Source organism: Myotis brandtii, unplaced genomic scaffold, assembly GCF_000412655.1.
Source record: "Myotis brandtii unplaced genomic scaffold, ASM41265v1 scaffold259, whole genome shotgun sequence".
Taxonomy (NCBI): Eukaryota; Metazoa; Chordata; class Mammalia; order Chiroptera; family Vespertilionidae; genus Myotis; species Myotis brandtii.
The window spans coordinates 4,861,054-4,883,050 of record NW_005359840.1 but is presented as its reverse complement, the minus strand read 5'-3'; the positions used below and the strand labels follow the sequence as shown (position 1 = coordinate 4,883,050).

The window sequence follows — 21,997 nt, the reverse complement described above, 5'->3', positions numbered from 1 at the left end:
TTTCCATCTCCAATTTAATTTTTTCTTGCTCTTTGTTGAAGTTCTCACTGAGCTCACTGAGCATCCTTATAACCAGTGTTTTGAACTCTGCATTGGATAGATTGCTTGTTTCCATTTTGTTTAGTTTTTTTTTTTCTGGATTTTTGTCCTTCTCTTTCATGTGAAATATGTTTCTTTGTCTTCTTATTTTGGCTACTTCCCTGTGTTTGTTTCCACATATTAGGTAAAACTGCTATGTCTCCTGGTCTTGGTAGAGTGGCCTTATGTAATAGGTGTTTTGTAGGGTCTAGTGGCACAGCCTTCCTGGTCATTGCATCTGGGTGCTCTAGGTGTGCCCCCCATGTGGGCTGTGTGCATGTCAAGGGGAGTGATATGCATGCAGGCCAATAGGGAGTGAGGACTTACTGAGACCACCATGGATGATCTGTTGTGCAGGGGATGACCCAGGGAGCAGGACTTGCTTCAGTAGGGCTCTGGTACCTGATGAGTTATCCCTTGAGTGTGTCACTTGTGGAGATGGTTGGGTGGTGCTTTGGCATAGTCTGAAGCTGTCCATCCAGTGCACTGGTTCTGTGACCTCCTGGAAGACTAAGGTTATCAGCTGCCTCCGCCCAGCCCAGGGCCACCTGAATGAGCTACAAAGCAATCTTCCAATAGATTCTACTTGTACTAGGCTTAAAGGTGCTGTGGAGAAGCCAAACTAAACCAAAGCTGACTGCTGCTAGTGTTGGGCCTGAGGCCACTTAACAAGAGGTAGGGGGCACACTTAAGTCAATGCTGGTTATTTGAAAGATTTTAGCAAAGTTGAAATATGGGACAAGACAGACCATTTGTATTAAAAACAAACAAACAAAAAACAAAACAAAACAACAACAACAAAAAAAACCTACTTGAAACAACTTGGGATGGCCAGCAACTTGGGTGAGACTGGGTCTCAGGGAATTGTCAGAGCAGGGTGAACACTGTTAGACAGGTTGATAGAGACTCAGATATAGTGCTTGCCTGCTGGATTTGAGGGGTGAAGGCTCAACAAAGGAGCAATGGCCTCTGCCAGCACTTCTGTCTGGGAGAAAGTTGCCCTACCAGCCCTCGTCATGATGATAGACAATTCAGTTCCTCCCCATATGTCTCTGGCACCTTTCATGCTGCTGGAGATCAGAGTGAGTGAGTCTGAGTAAGTTGTGGGCCCTTTAAGGAAAATGTCTGGGATACCAGAAGCCTTCCATCTCACTCAGCCACAATCCCTGCTAAGTTTCACAGCTAGAAATTATGGGGAATTCTCTTTTTCCCGGCACTGGAATTTGGGGCTTGAGGCCTGGTGTGGGGCTGGAACTTCTCGCTTCTCAGGGAAGACCTCTGCAGCCAAGATAACCTTTCCAATTTTTAACTGACAAATGTAGGTGTGGGACCAGCTCATTCCACATCTCCGTCCCTCCTACCAGTCTTAATGTGGCTTCTTCTTTATATCCTTAGTTTTAGGACTTCTGTTCAGCTAGATTTCAGGTGATTCTGAATGATGGTTGTTCTATAGTTTAGTCATAATTTTTATGTAGTTGTGGTAGGATGCAAGTATCACATTTACCTACTTCACCATCTTGACTGGAAGCCCTGTTACATAAACTTTGAAGAATTATTTTTTACAGCTTTGTTGTTAAAAGTTAATTTAGCTCTGAGGGAAGATATAAAAATGACAGCACTGGACACTGAAGTTCTCTATCAGTGACTGTCTAGTGAGGTAAGGCAAAGAGACTGCACATTTCTCATGCAAGGTGCTGCACAGTTATAGATTTCTAAGTACTTAAAACATTCTGAAAAATGATGGATTAGTCATTGTTGAGTATAGAGTGCCTGACTCAATAGTAATATACTAATAATATTACAGAATGTGGTCAAACTCGCATCCCCATAAAAGGCATATTAACTATGCTAATTTGTATAATGTGTAGAAACGTATAATCGCCACTTTAGTAGCAATCAAGTCAGTACCATAGAATAGTACCATTAGTAGAGTAGTTAGTACAGGAGTACAAAATGTACTTGGATAATGTAATGCATATCCCTCTCTGTAGCTTCCACAAATGAGAATGACTGGAGGACCCCTTTCTGTCAGAGAGCATCTTATTTTCTGTTAACAAAGGTGAGAAATACAGCTTGCCACAACTATCAGGAGCACAAAAGTAGTCAAATTCAGGTATATTAGGCTGTTCAGCAAGAGAGAGTACATAAAAGGACACCATGGGTCTCTTGAAAGAAAGGATTTAGGGAAGAGGACTTAGGGCAGTTATGGCGAACCTTTTGAGCTCGGCGTGTCAGCATTTTGAAAAACCCTAACCTAACTCTGGTGCCATGTCACATATAGAAATTTTTTGATATTTGCAACCATAAAACAAAGACTTATATTTTTGATATTTATTTTATATATTTAAATGCCATTTAACAAAGAAAAATCAACCAAAAAAATGAGTTCGCGTGTCACCTCTGACATGCGTGTCATAGGTGAGCCATCACTGACTTAGGGGCTTTTGAAGGCTGAAGTTAGGAAAAGGATGATTTTGGCACGAATTGGATCAAATCTATAAACTAAAGAGTAGTTGCAACAGTCAGTGAACTTATCTTTAGAGCATACACATCTGTTCATGTTACATTGGTTTATCTGTGATCTCCCCTAGAAAATATGGGTTTGAAAGAGCTCTTGTTAATGCTTCACTAGCTTGTGATTATGGTTTGGTTGGGAAGATTTTGTTTTGTGAGTCATTGTATAGTTTTTCAGGTGTGTTTTCTGTCTTTTATTTTTCAGTTACCCCTCATAGCCTAGCAGCTAGCAGGACCATTTTTCATTTTAATGATCTCCTCTTCCCACCCTTCTCTGGTCATTCTTCAACCTAAACTGAAGGACAAACCATTATCTTCTGGGGACTTGATCAATCCAGATCTGTACCACTATTTGTCGGGTCATGATGATGTAACGTGCTTTTGATGGTAGTTGTTTTGATCTCTATAGGCGTCAGGCCTTTTTCTTATTCTTTGAGTTGGATGATCAATTGTTGTATCATCAGGCATGACAGCAGAAGCACAATAGCATTTAAAACTCTGGATTTCACATATCTGGCCACTGCACACAGACAAACACTAAGACAAGGATTATTATTAAAGTTCGAAAGGCCACAATCCTAAATGTCCAAATACAGGCCATGGAAATATGGCCAGAATCTATTTGAATTTTTATTTGAAAAACAGGTGTCTTATTTTTCTTTGATCTTGCTATGTATTGCTCAACTTTTCCAGTTCATTTCTCAAGAATTACTATGTCTGAACAAAATATGTGATGCTGAATTAGGACATGTCATATTTGAAGAGAAGAGAACCAACTATGAAACTTAATCTAAAAACTTCTGGCTGAATATTTTCAGTGCCCAATTTCTAATTTTTATTTTGATTTTAGTTTTAAATTTTTGTTTTGTTTTATGAGTGATCCAATGTCACTGAATGCATATTAATTAGAGGGCCAAACAATATTGGAAGAATTTAGGTTTCATAAGGTGTTTGTAGAAGAAAGCAGTAAATACAGACTGGGGTTTCTTAGACCTGGTTTACTAGCTATGTGAACTTGGGCAAGTTTTTTTCTGTTTTTATCTTATTTTTTGTTTAAGCATCTCTATGACTCAGCTTCCTCCTCTGTAAAATGGAAAGATAAATAGTACCTACTTCAAAGTATTGTTGAGGAGATAAATGAGTTTGTAAAGTATTTGGTCAATGACTGGTACAAGGTAAGCAAATTAGGAATACTTATTAAATAAGTTTTTTAAAAATACGCTGAATATGTTGTTCTATCATAAGTCTTTTTTATCAGGTCCCTAAGTAAAAAATAAAATTAAAAACTGATGATTTTCCAATTTTAATGGCCATTAAAATTACCTGAGAAAATTTTAAAATATTCTTAAGCATCAATCAGGCCTAGTATATCAGACTCTCTCGGAGTAGAGTCTAGCATCTTAAGCAAGTATCTCAGGTGGTCTCTGAACCATCTAGGGTAAGCACTATAGGACAGCCTTGACTGACTAAAGGGAACCATATTAAGATTATCACAAATACATAGATATCTGAATATTATATTTTCTCTTTTGAACTACATTATAAGGCTAACTGAAAACAAGGAAACTGACTATATACAGTTGACCCTTGAACAACATGGATTTGAACTGTGCAAGTCCCCTTATACATGGATTTTTTTCAATAAATACATACAGTACTGTAAATGTGTTTCCCTTATGATTTTAATAATGTTTTCTTTTCTCTAGCTTACTTTATTCTAAGAATGCAATATATAATATACAAAACATGGATTAATTGACCATATATGTTATTGGTAAGGCTTCTGGTCAAGAGTTGGTTGCTAGTAGTTAAGTTTTGAGAGAGTCAAAAACTCTACCTATATTTTCAACTGTGCAGAGGGCTCCCCTAACCTTAGCATTGTTCAAGGGTCAACTCTACATATAATGTCAAGAAAATATGAGCAAAGTTATTTATAAAACTAAAAATAAAAGTTGTGCCTTTAAAAGAAAAGGTATATATTATGTCATATAACTCTAACGTAATTTTCATAGGTTCATTCCATAGATACTTATTGAGTGCTTACTATGTGCTAGGCATTGTGACCATCTCAATGAATTAAATGGAGATGAAGATAGGACATGGTCCTAGCCCTCATAGAAGGCACTCATAGTGATAGCTCTAAATAATGATGATTCCTACCTGTGATGATTCATTTTATTGTCAGCTTGACGGGGCTAAAAAATGTCCAGACAGTGGGTAAAACATTATTTCTGGATATGTTTGTGAGGATGTCTCCAGAAAAGATGAATTATCATTGAAGTCTGTAGGCTGGGAAGATCACCCTCACCAGTGCTGGTGGGCATCATTTAATCCCTTCAGGGCCTGAATAGAACAAAAAGGCAGAAGATGGGAGAATTTTCCCTCTTGCTGAGCTGGAACATCCATCTCCTGCCCTCATAAATACAAGCTCTGGGTTCTCAGACCTTTCAGCTTGGACTGGGACTTAGATCTTTGCCCCCATTCCTTGGGTCTTCAGACTCCGATTATGACTTACATCATTGGCTCCTTGGTCCTCAGACCTTTGGGTTTGGACTGAAGCTACACCATTGGTTTCCTGGGCTTCCAACTGGCACATGATATGTCTTTCTCTATATTGGGTTATATCCTACTGGTTCTATTTCTCTAGAGAACCCTATGACTGATATACTATTGTCCAGTAGATATATCATAAATGAAGATGATGAAATGTACTATATTGAAAGTCTTTCCAACTTTTATTTAAGTTGTATCTTTCACTAAATGAACACATTTTGCATTTACTAAAGTACTCCCTAAAATCTTCTCATAATCTTTCTGTAATTGATTCCAGCCAGACCTGACTTTGATCCCCTCGTAAATACTATAAAAGGTATATATTTAAAATAAACAATAAAGCTGTCCTTTATTTATCTGATCTGTCCCCACTGCTTTATTGTGTCCTTTCAGATGTGTTCTATACATATACCTGCATGTATATTTCTGTGCATATGTGCCTTTCACAAAATAGTAATACAATGTACAGACTATTCTGTACCCCTTTATCCCTTTAATTCTATATCTTCCTATACTTTTAATACTATATCTTGACCCCTCTTCTATTCAGTCCTGACAGATATGCTTTACTTCTTAACGATGGTGTCACAGTGTGCCATTACATGGATGCACAATAACTTAATTTTCTACTAATAAACATTCAATTTGTTTTAAATTATTTTGCTATTGAAAATAATGATACAATAAATATTTTAGTGTTTATATGAACAAGTGTGTGTGAGGAGTGAATTCTTCAAAGTAGAACTGATGGGTGAAAAGATATCTACATTTAAAATTTGGATATAAATTGTCAAATGGCATTGTAAAAAAATCATACCAATTTACCCTCATACCAAATATATGAGTGTCATACACTGATACTATGCCAATCTGAAGGTGAAAATTTCTATCTCTTTGAAGTTTAAATTTGCATTTATTTGTAATGAATAAAATTGAGTATATTTTCACATCTTTAAAAGACATTTTTATTCCTCTTCTGTGATGTCTGCCTTTATGATCTTTGCCTACTTTCTATTGGATTGTTGTTATTTTTTCTATTGATTTGTTCTTTATATATTAATAAAAAATTCCCTTTTTCATGTCACAAATATTTTATTATCAGCATATTTATTTGTTTTCTACATTATTTGGATGCTTTATCTTGTAGAAAAATTTTATTGTATCCATTCAAGTTTGCATGTTTTATTTCCTGTGGTTTTTATATTCTGTGTTGTGTTTCTAAAGTCCTTCCTTATACCAAGATTATTTTTTAAAATTATACCATATTCTCTCCTACTACTTTTTGGCTTTATTTTATTTTTAAAAATATGGCTTTATTTTAATGTTAAATATTTTTATCTACAATTTGCAATGTTACCTTAGTGCATACTAAATTTCCTAGTGTACTTGGGTCTATTTTGAGCTTCTCTATTCTGTTTCATTAATCCATCTCTTGAGATGTAGTATTATTTGATGGTGCTAGATTCCACTCATTCATCATATTTTTTAAAGAATTTTCCTGCCTCTTCTTACACATTTATTTCTCCATATATAGTTTTGAGTCAGCATATCTAGTTTGAAAAAATTTTATTGGGAATTTATAGATTCATTTTTAGAGCACTGATATATTTAAAATGTTGAGACTTCTTAGCCAAGAATACGGTGTCTTCCATTTATTTAATTCTTCTGTTAAGTCTGTCAGTGGCAAAGTGACCAACAAGAAAACTTTACTGAGATGCAGATGTGGGGCTAAATCACTAGGTAAATGACTGATTCCAACATAGAAACCAGCTCAGCATTATGTGCATTTCATATTTCGGCTTTAGCAAAATTTTAAATGACTCTAGATAATGGACATGTTAAATTTGTAAATGCTAAGGCTCTATTCTAAAATCAGTCATACATTTTCCTTTTTAGCCAGGAAAGTTACTAAATCATAAATATTGTAAATCGAAATCATAAATAATTACAGTGAAATGATTCACATTGCTTGTGAACATTATTTCAAATTTCATTGTCAAATACTAGCAATAAAGGCTTCTCAAATTAACTTTATAGGTGTGTTTGCCAGTTAATTAGTAATTGTTAATGAATTATATTCACAGTAGGTTGCTGGTGTAAGAAACATCCAAACTTATAGAGAATTTTCATAAGAATTTATTTGAGTCAAACTGACAATTGCTGAGATACAAGATCTCAAATGCTCCCAAGAATGAGTTTTGCAGTTTCTTTTATACATTTGGAATTAAGGAGGGAGCGTAAGGAAGATTATATGAATGTGGGTAAAAGCAAGGTACAGAACAATTAACAAGATTATGTGATCCTTTGAGGGTGGTTATAATAAGCAGCTAGACAGACATGACTAGAGTAGGAACACTAGGCCAAGTATGGAATATCACCAGTGCAGAAAACTCTGAGTACCTAGAAGCAGGCAAAACAAGGACCTCGCCATTAGGGTGACCTTTCCTTTGACCTTTCATATGGCTGGCCATGCTGTTGGACCCTTCCCTGGACTTTGCTCCCCTGGTATGTCACTAGTATGTGGTAGACCCCCTTAGAAGACAAACAAGGGGGCTGGAGAATAGCCTCATATGACTCTCATACAAGCCCTTGCATGACCACTCCCTTAAGTATTAAGTCCTCAAGACAATGAGGTTCTGAGCCAAATAAAAGTAACCTTTGGAGCAAAACCTCAGGTCTGTTGACCACAGAGACAGAGTTTTGGTCAAACTAGAGATAACATCTAGGCCTCAGTTGTGTTTCAGCTTCAGGCCCAGAAAAGCAGCAAGGTCAAGTGGGGTGACACAATGGCTGATATTTAGACCAGCTTTGATGACTAGTGAACCCCTGCCCTGCCACAGACAAATCACTATAGACTATGACCCTGAAAGGGCACACCTGAAAGCTGATGAATATTCTATTGAGATCCTCCCCTGGGACCTCCCCTAAGATTCCCCACCTTTAGAGAGGAGATAATACCTCTTAAGACAAAGGACTCAGCTCTCTCTCTCTCTCTCTCTCTCTCTCTCTCCACTCACATCTTCTTTAAGCGTTCTTTGCTTTCTTTCTCCTAAGCTCCAAGGTCCCTTTCTTTGTCTCTGTAACTTGTTTCATGAGCCCATACAACCCAGCTGGCTCACTTTTTCCACAGCTCACTTCTTCTACCTCTGTGATTTTCTAAATAAACTTTTGCTTGTATCTGAGTCTTGCCTCTGAATTCTTTCTTAGTCAGAACTCATGTACCAAAATTGCAAAACTGAGGTTCAATTGTTGGTAATATTCTGATGCCATTTCAGTGCTAACAGTTACACCTTCCAGGGGTCTGGGGAAAAAAACACACACTACTCTGTCACTTCAAAGGTGGGTAACCTAGATGCACATGAGCAATGGACATGGCTTCCTTAAGGCAAAGATAAAGCTTTTTAAAAAAGTTATAAGCCCTCGGATGTGATTACCCACCATGATCTGCCCAGTTAAGAATTCATGACCAGATTACCATGTAGGTTACTTACTCTTACTGGACTTGGCAGTTTTATTACAGAACCCCTTTTTTCACACACAAGGTGAATGGATGATGTTTTGGCTGGCTTTCTCTTTGACCTCAACGTGCAAACTGATATTGTGGTTAATGTGCAGGGGGTAAAAAAATAATTTTCCATTTACCCTTCTGGGTTCTTAACTGAGAAATCCCTGTAATAAAAGATTGATAGGAGAAAAACAAACAAAATTCAATAACATATATACTTCCTGTATACATGGGAGAAAGCCAGGAAAACTGAGTAACTCTTCAAAACGGCTAAAGCCAGCGCTTTAAATACTGTCCTCATCTAAAATCAGATGTTGGGGGTCAAGAAAATCAGTTATGGGAGGTTACCAGGGAAAAGTCATAAATAAGGGTCAGGATGTTGTGCAGATTTACCTCATGGCCTCCATTGTTAAGGTTTCTAGAGATACACCCTCACAACTAAAGATTTCCTTTACAATGTAAATATCTGTCACAAGGGGTAACTTCTGCTTGGTTTTCAGAGCTTCTCCCTGGTTTGCTGTTTATTAAAAATAAGCAGCTTAAATTAATCTTTATGTCTAAGACATATGTTGGGGTGACAAATTCTGTTCCCCTACAAGTGCAACATAACTTCCATTTATGGCTCTTGTCTTACATTTGAAAGCAGATGAAATAGTTGTCATAATCTATTTTACCTTCTTTTCTCACCTGTTAGAGCACACACTATCACACACTATCACAATATGCTATGGCAGGAAATCTGACTTCAATGTACTCTTGTCATATTGAGAAAGCTTTTCCTATATTTTTCAAATCACTGGATGTCCTTCATTTTGTTTTGGAGAAAGTACACATGGTATTTGTCCAGTATATTCTCCATAATACTATCACATTTTGCATTTTAAAATAAAACACAATAAAGACTTCCTCTCTTTAAATTTCTTCATTTCTTTCCTTTCCTCATCCTAACAAATTCAAAACTCCTTATCATGGATTACAAAGTGCTTTAAGATCTGGCTCCTCCTTACTTTTCCAACCTCCTTTTTTACCACTCCAGCAATGCAGACTATTTTCAGTCCCTTAATTTACTATGCTCTTACTCACTTCCTGTGAAGTGCTAGTAAATTAGCTGGGAGGTGGGGGTAGAGATATAGGAGGGAAGGCCCTTATTTGTAGCATTTTTTGATTTCTGCGGATAACTACTACCATGGCCTGCACTACGCTAAAAATGGCTTAATAATTGGTTTGCAAAATTCCCTCAGCACACTACTATTTTTCTGCTTAGAATAATACCCCCTTGACCCAACATCTCATAATCATTCTTCAGGTCTCAGTTTTTATATCATTTAGATTCCCGCAGGAAATCATCTCTGACTGTCTTGTGGGTAAGTGAGAGGTCCACCCTGTGTACTCTTATAGAGACTTTTTTCCTCTTCATGGACTTTATTATGTTGCAACTATCTGTTTACTCTTCTGCATTCCTCAGTGCCTAAAAGCTCAAACAGGGCAGGAAATACTATATTCCTAATACCTTATTCAATACGTTTCTGGTATATGGTAGGTCAATAAATACTTGTTCAATTAATGAGTGAGAATTTATTAATAAATTGATTTCATTATCTTAAATTCATATCATTTCATTACACTATGACAAATCAGTAACAGTAACAAAAAGGAACTTAATATTCCAATTGCTAAAAAATCAAATAATATAAGACCAAACATGTTATCAAAGAATAAGTGTTTTTATTTAAAACAAAACAAAACATGGTCATAAGTTCGTTATTTAAAACATAATTTAAAAATTTGCTAGAACTAAGTGAACCCTAGGTACTGAATATGCTAGTTAATATTAACAGGTTATCCTAAGGATACTAATTACATAGCGGCACTTGAGAAATTTGTGGCGAGCTGAATAACTAAACCAGCAGAATGAATGCTTCATTCAAGTGAACAGGATACTGGACTGATGGTATTCTTCCTCTAGGATGTGCCAATGAAGCAGTTTGGCTTTATTGTATAAAATCCAGATATGAGTTATTAGAATGAGAAGAATCAAAAGAAATATGAACTAAGAAGCTACAGCCGCTCATAGGCCAGCTCAAAAGTCATTTCATGTGAGAAGTGGACAGAAATCAAGGGCTAGTATTAGGAAGAGGCCAGTGAACTTCGGCAGCCCAGTGTGTTTTCTCTTAGTTACAGCAACACAAATGGAAAAAAATGTGACTCAGATAAAATAAAAGTTCTGCTTTATTAGAAAAATGCAGAAATTCTGCCATTGGGGACTACTTAAACCTGGGTAATCTGGAGCAGGATGATGGCCTTGACTAAATGCGGAATTATTGGACCTTGAAAGATACTCATAAAATGTGGGTAATTTTCTTGCTAATACTCTATATTGTGGCTGGAAAATCAAGCCACTCTTATTCTAGTCTTTATATCTTGAGCTGGGTCTCTGTGGATTTAGAATAAATAATAGAGCATCATTGATCTGTGGTCCTTTGTACTAGAACATGATGTGTGGGTCCACATGGAATACTGGTTGGCAGAGTAAACAGAGAAACATCACTAGGCCTTTAACATGTTTTTAAGGATCCAGCCAGCACAGTGTTCTGAAAGTGAAACTATGACATTTGCATCTTTGACTTTTCATCACACAGGAGGTAAAGTTCTTTAGGCTCTGGGTCCACACCACTTGAAGAAGTAACATTGAGAAATACATTGATGAGGATCAGCTCATGAGGAACGCAAATAATGCCTCTTGTTGCTCCTTTGGTTTTCGTGCTGCCGTCTCACTTTCATTATCGTGCACCACCCACTTCAGTGCTGTTTCATGAGCCTATGTGCCAAAATCTAGAGCAGTAACAGAAATTTAGGAGATCAGGCGGAGACTTACAGAAGGATCAGGCCCCTGCCACCACCAGAAAGCCTTCTCCAGGAGCCCCATCCCTGCCAAAGTGGACCTGGCGGGAGATGATACCGAATCCTCTGCCAGTCTCTCCAGGGAGCATCTAAGAAAAGTGGGACCCTTGTAATTAAAGGCATGGATATCTCAAGCAGGTTTCCTCCTTCTTATGCATTTTAAAGTCCCCTGGGTCAGCTGTGGGCAGCAGTGAGTCAAACAAAATTTTCCTAGATCCTCCCCTAAACCCCTGAGGCAGCCACAGCCAGCATTGGGTATGAATTGATATGCAGTACCCTAGAAGCAGTTTACTGATATCTTGCATGGCCCACCTCAGGAAGTTTAACAGCACTGCCTCTGAGACAGCACAGATGGAAGCAAATGAACTAAACCTCTGCCTCTTTTTGCTGTCCCAAGAATTCTCATAGCAGGATCCCAGGAAAAATAACAAAAGGTTCTAAGCTCTCACCTTTAGATACCAAAAACCTATTGTATGATGCATTAATAATTGGGCTTTCTTACATTGGGATCGCTTCTCCTACTCTGTGTAGGTTCCATATAAAGGCTGTATGCAGTGCCACATCTTCTGTCTTGGTCATATATTCACGGACCCAGTTAAAAGGTAAACTATTTAAAGATTAATGGATGCTACCGCATCCTCATTGCCCCTTCCCATTCATATTTCTATTTTGTTTATACATTAACTGTACCCAATGCCCCAACCACAACTAAGCCCCAAATACCTACCTATCTGCAAGCCATTTGTTTATTTGTGACTCAGGAAAATGTACTTTCATAAACTTGCTGCTGAATTAGCCAGATGAAAGGGAGAGAATGAAAAGAATACATGAAGTAGCAAGGACAAGACACAATGTGGGAGATAGATGAGAGCAAAATACAGTAGTCTTCCCTTTCCCATGTTTTCAGTTACCTGCGGTCCAAAACTATTAAAGGGAAAATTTCTGACATAAACATTTCATAAAGTTTAAATTGCACACTATTCTGAGTATCAGCTCATCACATTGATGAGGATCAGCTCATGGGGAATGCAAATAATGAAATCTCACTCTGCCCCACCAGGTATGTGAATCATCCCTTTGTCCAGCACATCCGTGCTGTAAATGAACTACACGAGAGTTACTGACTTAGTAGCTGTCTCAGTTATCAGATCAACTGTTGCTGTATTGCAGTGTTTGTGTTCAAATAACCCTCATTTTACTTAATAATGATCCCAAAGAGCAAGAGTAGTGATGCTGGCAATTGGGATGTGCCTAAGAGAAGCTGTAAAGTGCTTCCTTTAAGTGAAAGGTTGAGTGTTGTACGATATGATAGAGAGAGCACACATAACTTTCTGACAGTATATTCTTATAATTTTTCTATTTTATTATTAGTTATGCTTGTTAATCTCTTACTGTACCTACTTTATAAATTAAACTTTATTATAGGTATGTATGGATAGGAAAAAACATAGTATATAGAAGGTTTTGTACTATCTGAGATTAGAGACGTGAGCTTAAAGGTCTTAGGACTATTGTAAAAGATAAACCAAATACTTCATAGTTAAATGGTAAGATCATGAAAAATAATAATTGTATACATAAATAATTTCATACTTCTAGAAAAAGAAAGCTTTCCTTTTACATAGGTAATTTAGGTCACTTCATTGAAGAGGGGAAAAAAGGGATTAATGGTTCAATGTTTTCTAGGCATAAGTACCTGATAGTAAAGTGTATTTTGTTTTTTTGGTTTGGGTTGGTTTTGTTTTGTTGTTTGTTTTGTTTTGTTTTGTTTGTGTGTGTGTGTGTTTTTTAGAGAAAGGAAAACCAAAAGGAGGATGCAGAAAAAAATTTTAAGTGAGTTTTAAGTGGGGTTTAAAAGGCCAAATTCCATGTCTAACTTGCTTGAAGCATCAATTGAAAGTTAGTTATGTAAGATTCAAAATAGACTTCTTAGTCCCTAATCTTTCCATTTGTTCTTAATCATCAGCATTATTACAAAAAACTGAACTAAATTAATTGTCAGAAAAATATGGTATTTTTAAAAGTGACTCTGTTTTTTTTTTTAAGTAAATGATTCCAAACCACAAAATATTGTTATGTCAAAATAAGCATCCTGTGGAACAGAAAAAAACATTTTAATTATTTTGATATTTAAAAAAAACCCGCAAATGATCTTGGCAAGAAAGTGCTACTTCTTTCAGGTTATTTTTCTTTAAGCTTATTTTTTTTAATCTAGCAGATGGAAGAATTTTGAAGGTTAAGCTTTAAAGTACTACCATCTTCAAACCTGAAAGTCTGCTTTTAGGAACAGACTTAACTTCACATCTTGATTTTACACAAATCTCCCCTTTCTAATCTCAAGTAGAACTTGCTTGCATTTTTTTTTCTTTTGAAATAGTTTATGAGCACTGATATTGAGCTACCATGTTATTAGAAGGAAGTCATATGTCCCAAATTACCTTGAAAAATTGTATGACTAGAATTTTAAAAATAAAATACCTTGTACAAAATATGAGTTAATGCTTTAGTTTTACTGTTTAAATAAATATATTGTCCCATTCTATGTTGGAATAATCACCTGGAAGGTTGAAGAAACTGGCAGTAATTACTTGGTCAGAGGGTATAAAATAAAGGCTTGCTGGAGAAGGAAGTCTCTTCCTCTTTCTTAGGGAATAAGAAATGGGTAAACTACTGATTGAAGGAACAGAATTAAACACTTGATAGTTGGGGCGTTAACATTTGCAAATGTAGAGTCCCTGGTCCAGGGAGGGTGAGGAATGAGATTTCTTACTAATATCCAAGGGCCCTGTGGATAGTGCAGTTGGTGTAGGACTCAGTGGTCGGCAAACTCATTAGTCAACAGAGCCAAATATCAACCATACAACGGTTGAAATTTCTTTTGAGAGCCAAATTTTTTAAACTTAAACTATATAGATAGGTACATTGTTATTAACTTCATTAGGGTACTCCTAAGGCTTAGGAAGAGCCACACTCAAGGGGCCAAAGAGCCGCATGTGGTTTGCGAGCCGCAGTTTGCCGACCACTAGTGTAGGTGATGTAATGCTTGACAAAGCCTGGAAAGGTAACTGATACTCAGTTCCCTGACCTGCATTTTAAGGGCAGCCCAGGCAGACACATGCGTAGGGAATGAAGGTGACCAAAAGAATTGCGCTTTCCCCAATCTGTGTTTTAAAATAATTTGGCCTCAGTTTCCAATGGCAGCTCATCAAACTCAATAATTTCAGTATCCTTCAAATTTCTAGAAAAATAATCACTTTGGTTACATTACAAGATGAAAAAATTAGCTATCCATTTTTAAAGGGAGTAGATCACGTTGGGGAATTGGTAATGGGGGGTTTGCCATTAGATTTTCCAATAAACATGGTCTGTTTGCCATCATTGGAGAGCTGTGCAATGACGATTCAGAATGAATCCCTGGTCTCAAGTCTAGAACCTAATGGACAGGTGTTCATTTCAGTATAATAGAAGTAAATTAGAGTTTCAGTTCAAATTCTAACAGATGGTATTGTCACAGATACTGAATTACACTATCAATGGTAAATATAATTCTCATATTAAACCAGAGATAAGCATTAAGGCAAAATGTAGTAGGGCATGGTAAGAGCATATGCACTAAGGAAGAAAAATTCTAATTTTTGAAATGAGATTGGGAGGATAAAGGGCCATGAGTGAGTTTTAGAATCACTCAAAGAAAATAACTTTACAAAATCAATGTGAACTGGGACAAGATAATTATCCTAATTTTTAAATATATATTTTTATTGATTTCAGAGAGGGAGAGGGGAAAGAGAAATAGAAATATCAGTGATGAGAGAGAATCATTGATCGGCTGCCTCCTGCACAAACCCTACTGGGAGGCTGAACCCGCAACCCAGGCCGGTGCCCTTGACTGTAATCAAACCCAGGACCCTTCAGTCCACAGGCCGATGATCTATCCACTGAGGCACCAGCTAGGGCAATTATCCTAATTTTTTAAAAAATTATATCTGGTCTACTTATATATTGTATAAGAATAATTAATACCTTGTTAATTATGAAACATAAATATTAAAATCTGAAAATAAATTATACAAATATTTAATAAGCAGAAGATGACTCACATTAATTTACATAGTAGAGTTTACCACTTAATAAATTGTCAAACAATTTGTTGTTTATCATCACAACAATATTGTTTTTTTATATGTGTTATATTACCAGTACAGTTGTGATGTCTATTTTAGGGATGCTATTGAGGAATTTAATGATTTTTAGGAATAGTTATTTTCACCATGAATCTATTTGCTAAACCTTTTAATTTCCTATTTACTTTTCAGCCATTGAACATCTAGAGAACTGTGCTTTGGGTACTAATGTAGAAAATATAAACCATTTCCATTCATAGCAAAGTTTAAGTTATGCCCAAACTCAAGATATTGTGAAAGCAACTTAAAATATAATGTTTAGGCCCTTCAAATGACCTTCTGTTTACTCAAAGCAAAGGAATTTTGCAATAAATATCAGCAAGATTGATTCTATATTAATAAACACTACAATGCAAGTGAAATGTGAGGAAATCATGTGGCTTCAACATTTCCCTCAGATAACTGCACACACAACAGAGATGGAATGTCCTATGACAGCTCTGTGTGTGGTGGAGACTTTTCCTTGTCAAGATACAGGAACGTTTCTCTGTTCTCAGAACTACTGTAAGTGACTTGCAGATAAGGTGCTTTGTCGCTACTTCCAGGTTATTTCCATTTGCTTGTATGTAGAAGCACATGGGGTAGTGGATATATCATTTAGCTATCCGCCTCTGAAGAATTGTTATTCAAGTGCCATTCCCTCTAACGTTGAACTGCTGTAAGGATCAAGGATCTAGAAGCACACTTCTGTGTTTGGGTCAACAAACTTGGATTTGCTCTCTCAGTAAGGAAATTTATTTAATCTGCATAGTGTGGGAGTTTAGGGACTAATTTATAGATTTTAATGGCGTTTTCATTTACTGCACTGCGTGAGCTGACAATCACAGTTTGCTTTGTTCTTCCTAAATTTGATTTTATATCATCTTCACATATGGCACTTCAGCATTATCGCCACTGGCCTTTCCCCATAGGAGCCGTGTCCTCATGCTCCATGGCTCCTGATGTGACAGGGTACACAGAGAGTGGCACTGGAGAACTGAGCCCGTCAAGTAAGGATGAATAGAGAATAAAGTGCATGTACCATTCCTTTGTCATTCAGCTGCACCGTGAAGCTACTCTCAAAAATGGGAGTAGTTATTTGGTGAAGGTGAGATTTTCAGGATGAATTTCTATGAATGATACAGTGGCATCTTGATCCTATATAAACCTGAGTATACACTTGATTCTTAGTAATATGCCGCTCCCTCATCTAGATGCAGAATCTCAGGCTACCAACATTCATGCGATGGGACAAAAAGCTCAAGGCCTAGTTAGGAGACATGAATTCATGATCATTATCCTAATTACAGCACATAGATTTATTACTGTTGACACTATCTATTGATACTTTCCATGTTCTAGGCACTGAATTATGCCCTGTTCCAAATATAATCTCATCTAATCTTTGCAATAGCTCTGTAGTTATACTGTATTGTTACTGATAGAGGAAAACGAGGGTCGGAGAAGTTAAGTAACTTCCAAAAGGTTCGTGATTGAATGATAGAGCCAGAATTAGAACCAAACTCCAGAACTGAAGCTATGTAGTGCTGCTACCTATGGCTATGCATTTTATTTTTTACATATCTTTTAATTGTATCACAAAGATAGAAATAATGATTTTTAAAGATCATCTACATATCCTCTATCCATTCTTTCCGTAAGCATAACTATTTCAGGAGTTGACTTTGTCTTGAAAGATGGTATGTCAACTTTTATACTCAGGTAAAGGTCGCTGAAGTAGTAAGCATGTGCCAATGGGATGAATTTGTCTACTGTGAATTGTAGCTCATCCCAACACTGTGGTTAGAATGACTATATTTATTATGTGGACTGGGGTGGCAATAAGGAGTGGGTACATGTGCTCCAGCACTAAAAATCCATTACAAAATTTGCCCGAGAATTCATGATGTAGTTTCCAAAAGATTATGCAGTTACATTCATATTCCTGACTATTGCTAGAGTCTTCATTTATTTAAGTATCCTATTTTAAAGCCATATATGATGCTGATGTGTTATGCTCTATGTATTGTTTGACATATGGCCAATTGTGTATAACACTCACAAACCTGCCAGCTATGTTTAAGGAACAACAATATTTTGTTTTCAGACAGCTTGATAGAAATCCTAAAGTTTGTGAGAAAACAGAACTTAAAAATGGGGGTTTTTCTTTGAAGCACCGGGAAACTGAGGTGATATTCACAAAGGAAGAATTCCTAATTTCACCACAATAGAAGATTTGTTGATTTTCAATAATAATACGTTGCCACCTTGTATTGAGCTCATTTTCCCTTATGACTTCTAGTTAGTCCCTTCATTTTGTGTTCCAGGATCTGACAGAATAAAGAATGCATCTCCAATCCAGCCCAAACTGTGCTTCGTTGTGTTTATCACAAAAATAAAATTTTAGGATCTACAGAGACTGGTTAAAGTGATTTAGACCCTAAGAAATGTAATGTCTCAAACATAACTAAGTGTTATTTTCAGTGTTTTCTTCCCTCTGCTTAGAGCTGCTGTTTGGGGCAGATGGTGGGGAGGGGAGGAGCTGTTTCTCTGACTCTGGGCCTTGGTGCTCTAGCTCTTCAGGTTCCATATGAAGATGGAGGGAGCTCTGACCCCTTTTATTACCCCTACCAATGAAGAGGCTGGGGACCTATGATGACATAGACTTCCAAGCTTTGACAAGGGTATAATCCTATTAAACTAGTACTTTGCAAGTTATGGATTGCAACCTATTGGTGGGTTCTGAAATCAATTTAATGAGTTTGACTAGCATTTAAAAAAATTTGGAATAGAGTATATTGTACATTTTCAAACTTTTGTTTCAGTTGTATGTATATCTGTGTGCTGGGTCACTATATAAAGTTATTTTTTTTTTTACTGTTGATTGTAAAGTAGGTGTGAAAGCTATGGCATTGAAATTCTGCCTTGAACATATCAATTATGACATTCATTGGCTTTATTTCCGAAGTAAAGGAGCCTTTCGCTTCCTGGAGTAAATTGGGGAGATCAATAAATAAGTGGGGTTTCTAAGCAAGGGGCTTCAGGCAGCCAGTCTGCATATCGTGCTCATTCTTAGCGCAGATATGCACTTATGGTAGCATGCAGTCACCTCTGCATCGTAGTAAAAAAGCATGCTTTACCTGAGAAAGGCAGACATGATCGATTGATATCCTCTGTTTACATAAGGGAAAATCTAATTGTACTGAAAGTCAAGAGATTCAGATCTGTTTCCGCCAATCCTTACAACTGAACAACACCTATAATGTGCAAGCATAGTATTGACAGGGGAAGGAGGTCAGAAATACAAAAAGGTATGATACTCTGGCTCTATTGTCAAAGATATTTATAGTCTCGTGAGAAAGATGATTTGTAAAGCAATAAGTCAAGGGAACAAGCAATGTGGGGTTTCACAAGTCCTTGATCCATTGGCTCTCAAATCCATTCCTTACACTTCCCTGCTCTGCTCTGTATTGCCAGGGGGTGACCCCTACAGGTGACATTTCTAAGGTTCTTTTGTCAAATAGCTTTTACATGGGTTTGAGCAAAGAAAGCCACTAATAAGATATTGGAGGATAGGAAAGTGAAGCCAAAATATTGTTTCCCTCCTTCTTGGCGTTGTGGCTCCAGCTCCAGTTGCAGAAACCTGCCGTGGTTCCAGGCTCCTCTCAGTGGCTCTGAACCGTGGTTCTGTCTCTGGTTACATCTGCTCCTCCCGTTGGCCTTATACTGCAGCACTGTTGCAAATCCCTGCTTTTGCTAAACTCCCGATTGCTTCCCCATTCCCTTTTGTCCTCTCAGAGACTTTCCATAACCTGTGCAACACTTTTCTGCATTAAATTCCTTGTGCTTTAAGTACTGAGTTGTTTCTGTCTTCCTGATCAGACTCTGGTTAATACAATAGTTTAGAATGAGATATTTATGCATCATCATCATCATCATCATCATAACTGATATCAATGTAATGCTTACATATGTCAAATATTATTCTAAGTGCCTTTCATGTATTAACAGCTCTATTTCATAGATGAGGAAACTGAAGCACAAAGAGGTTACTTGCCCTATATAACTATCTATATCTCTATATATAAAAGCCTAAGCGGCCATTACTACCTGTCAACCGAACCACTAGCTGACTGGTTGCTATGGCATGCACTAACCACCAGGGGCAGACGCTCAATGCAGGAGCTTCCCCTTGGTGGTCAGTGCGCCCCCACAGCCAACTTCCGGCGCCCAGCCAACCTTCTGCGGTTCTTCCCCCCCAGCCAGCCCTGATGGGCTCCATGGCCTGCCAGGCCAAGGGAACCTCATCTGTGCACAAATTCGTGCACCAGGCCTCTAGTTATATTATAATCCTCTAACTCAGCGGTTCTCAACCTGTGGGTTGTGACCCCTTTGGGGGTCAAACGACCCTTTCACAGGGGTTGCCTAAGACCATCGGAAAACACATATATAATTACATATTGTTTTTGTGATTATTCACTATGCTTTAATTATGTTCAATTTGTAACAATGAAATTGGGGGTCACCACAGCATGGGGAACGGTATTAAAGGGTCGTGGCATTAGGAAGGTTGAGAACCACTGCTCTAACTACTAAAGCACTGTCTTGCCTTGATTTTCAATTTGTTTTATTTGTTTGTTTAACTACCCAGTGCTTCACCTGTAGAATTCTTCTGCTAGGTGTAACCAATCCTCAAAGTCATCATGTGTTTTGTAAATCCCAGTATCTTCTGATATTGATGGATTGCTTGATCAATAAAATGAGTAATTCTTGATCTTCTACTCTATACCAAACACTATGATAGGAGCTAGGTTGAAAAAGTCAAAATTACCCAGCTCTATAAATAAACAGCCCCTCTCACAACCTGCTACTTGTGTGATGTGACTGCTAAAATCAAGGGCTACTCTCTCCTAACTCAGGTTTGACCTACAGCCTGTGGGAGGAGATCACCTCCCCAGCAGTGTTGGGCTCTCCCAGCAGGTGCGATGCCTCAGCACATCTATAGCCAGGCTGTTTGCCTAGCTTGTGCGGCCACCTGTTCAAGTATATGGTATCAAAAGTCACTATGCCACTGCTCTTTATTCTGCTGCATCTAAGCAGAATAAACTGGAACAAGTAGAAAAAGAATTGCTGAGAGTAGCACAAATCTTGAAGGAATCCAAAATGGTTGCTTGATTTTTAATCCCTTTGCAAAACATTCCATTAAAGTGAAAAGCCTGAATGGCATGACTGTGAGAGGTCTTCTTCCCTCATGTCCAACCCAATCAATGATCAATTTGCTTGCTGAAAATGGTCGCTGAACCAATACCCCCTGCGTCATTTCTGCCTTTCCTACCACAATGAGTGTCTACTGTGGAGAAGGCCCATGCACGGTGACCACTGCATCTCCTTTAGATGAAGCCACTCTTTCTGAATTAAAAATGGTCCTGATAGCTTTCTAAATAAAAGCCAAATATTGAAATTGGAAGTTAAGAGTGATCAATCAGCCCTGGCTGGTTTGACTCAGTGGATAGAGCGTTGGCCCACGGACTGAAGGGTCCCAGGGTCAATTCCCGGTCAAGGGCATGTACCTCAGTTGCAGGCCTGATCCCCAGTCCTGGTCAGGATGTGTACAAGAGGCAACCAATTGATACACATTGATGTTTCTCTTGCTCTGTCTCTCCCCCTCCCTTCCACTCTCTCTAAAAATCAAGGGGGATAAAAATAACCTTGGGTGAGAATTAACAACAACAGAAGAAAAGATTGGTCAATCATGGGTGGAATGATTGTCCGTATTGGGGAGAAATATGTTACTATGTCTGCAGAAACCAAGATTCAGAATCTGAGCAAAGTTATGTGGGAAGTTTTCTGGAAGTGTTGATTTTTCTGTCAGTGAAAATTCTTAAACTTAGAGCAACAATAAAATGCTTCCTGAACAGAAAAAAATAAAAAAATAATAATAAAAAAATCAAGGGCTAAAATCAAGTACAATAGACTTCCAGACTTTCCATTCCACAGAGATCAAGATGGCAGCCCAGAAATAGCAGTTTATTTTAGAAATAAAGTTGCATTCAGAAATATTTCCCTCTGATCCTCAAAGAAATAATTTGCAGGCTTATCCTAAAACCTTAATTTGTCCATTTGAAATAAACATACATTTTAGTACCAGGGTAAATCAGGTCTGGGAAGTCATATTTCTTTTGTAGCTAAATAATCATTGATGTACAACATTATGGTTGTTTCTCATTACTGTAGTTTGGGGAGCTACTTTTCTCAAACTTTCTCAATCAATAGAATATAAATC

General features: G+C 37.5%; 1 pseudogene; it reads left to right on the top strand.

Annotated features, from left to right (window-relative positions):
* The first annotated feature begins 1,040 nt into the window (after positions 1–1,040).
* Positions 1,041–21,574, top strand: LOC102258025 (annotated as a pseudogene).
* The last annotated feature ends 423 nt before the right edge of the window (positions 21,575–21,997 follow it).